Genomic DNA, 2,095 nt, shown 5'->3' with positions numbered 1-2,095 from the left:
TTTTGATGATAACTTGTGTAAGGTCATCATGGCTTGTATTTGTACGCCTACTGCAAATGTACTTTGCAATGAGGAGCCCACTTCAAAGTTACACACCCACTTGAGGAAGACCCTGTCTCCCCCTACATCTTTATGCTGTGGATGGAGAAGTTAAGTCATATTATTGAGGATGAGATAATTAGAGGAGAGTGGAAACCCATTCAATTAGTAAAGGATGGTCCCAAACTTTCACATTTATTCTTTGCCAATAACTTGGTTCTCTTTGAAATAGCTTTCTATAACTTGATGGAAGTGATTGAGAGATGTATGACTCGATTCTATAGTGTTTCTTGTCAAAAGCTGAATAAGGAAAAAACTAAGCTCTGTGTATCCGCTAATGTTCATTTAATAGAACCCAAGAGCTCAATGATGTTCTTGGTGTTGGGTTAACTGGAGACTTGAGAAAAATTTGGGTATTCCTCTAATTCATAAGAGGGTGACTTATAGATCTATGTACTGATCTTGTCAAATGTAAGAAGAAGGTTGTTGAGTTGGAAAGGTAGGTATCTCACCTTGGCTGGTTGGTTAATTTTGGTCAAATCTATTATCTTCACCCTTCCCTCATCTTTTATGCAAACCATTCTCCTCCAACAAGCACTCTTAATGAGCTTGAAAGCATAAGCCGTGATTTTTTACAGGGAGAAAATGAAGACAAGAAGAAGATTATCTCCTTTCGTGGCAGACCTTGTAGAAATATAGGAATTGTGGCGGGTTGGGTATTAAAAACTTGACATACCAAAGTAAATCTTTCATTTGAAAACTTTGTTGGGCTTTGGTTACCAACCTTAAGACTTTATGGGTTCAAGTTCTCAAATCTAAATACAAATGTGGAGTTGGTGTCACACTTGATATCAAAAGAAGAAGTGGAGCATTTATAACTTGGAAAAGCATTCTCAAGGTTTGGAACTCCTTTCAACATAGTTTAGGAAAGTTTATTGCTTCTGGGAGTCACATTCTTTCTGGTTTGATCGTTGGCTTCCCACCAAAACTCCTCTTATTGACTTAGTGGAACATGGCAAAGAGTTCATAGATATTAATGAAAGTGTAAGGGATCATGTCCTTTCTTCGGGAACTTGGGATGTGTACAAAATGAGACCCTTGCTTCTTAACCATATTGTGAACCTCATTGTAAGCATGAAAAACCCTTATGAGGTGAGAGGAGAGGACAAATACATATGACTTTATTCTACATAAGGTAATTATTCTATGAAATCATGATACTTTTCTCTTTTTGCAGGAATGGAAGATAACAGAGAACTAGTTTGGTGAGCAATATGGAGACAAAAGATCACAGAGAAGATCAAAACTATATTCTAGTTGATGGAGCATGATAGAGTTCATACAATCACACAACGTTTGTGGAGAGGTTTAATAGAAGATATACCTTACCCCTTTAGATGTATGGCTTTGGAAGACACTATCCACCTTTTTTGTGACTGTACTCCTACCAAGCATTGGTGGAATGAGTATGTGCACCAAGATATGTTGGATATATTTTTTTCTTTAGATAAGAGGGACTGGTTATCCTAGAATATGAAAGCTTGTGTGGGTAACTCATCTACTATGATTGTGCCCTAGAACACTTTATTTGCTTACATTTGTTGGAATATTTGGATAGATGCAGGGTTCTCTTTCAAGGTTGTACCGATGTGATTTAGGAGGATCCATACTTCTTTTTATTCAATGTTGTTGCCGACGTTAAATTGTCTAGTAATTTTGACTTACTTCCTAGAGATAGAAATGTTGTGCTCTAAAATCCTTTGAATGATGTTGCTATCATACTTGAAATCGATGACCCAATCCTTAAGAATGGCAGGAGTGCTTGTGGAAATGTTTTGAGATATGCAAATGGTAACTGGGTATATGGTTTCAATTGTAAGCTGCGATACCTCCCAGTTGCCACTGTTGAAATTCACATTATTCATCGTGGGCTTGAGTTGTATTGGCAAAAAGGATTCAAAACTGTGGAGGTCTTTTGTGATTGTGTGAATGCTATTTCACTAATCACAAAAGACAACCATGGGTATTACCCTTTCTATGATGTTATTTATGCAAT

The 2,095-nt window shown here is 37.0% G+C and overlaps 1 long non-coding RNA gene across 1 annotated transcript; it reads left to right on the top strand.

Moving 5' to 3' along the window:
- The first annotated feature begins 642 nt into the window (after nt 1-642).
- On the top strand, nt 643-1,854 carry LOC129299907 (uncharacterized). Its single transcript, XR_008590648.1, has 2 exons — nt 643-1,167; nt 1,277-1,854. It is a non-coding gene; the product is annotated as an uncharacterized LOC129299907 (long non-coding RNA).
- Nucleotides 1,855-2,095: the final 241 nt, after the last annotated feature.

This window comes from Prosopis cineraria, unplaced genomic scaffold (assembly GCF_029017545.1).
Source record: "Prosopis cineraria cultivar Desert tree isolate PC_DT_omini unplaced genomic scaffold, ASM2901754v1 PC1346, whole genome shotgun sequence".
Classification (NCBI taxonomy): Eukaryota; Viridiplantae; Streptophyta; class Magnoliopsida; order Fabales; family Fabaceae; genus Prosopis; species Prosopis cineraria.
The sequence above is the reverse complement of the archived record's forward strand: the minus strand, read 5'-3'. Positions and strand labels throughout refer to the sequence as shown.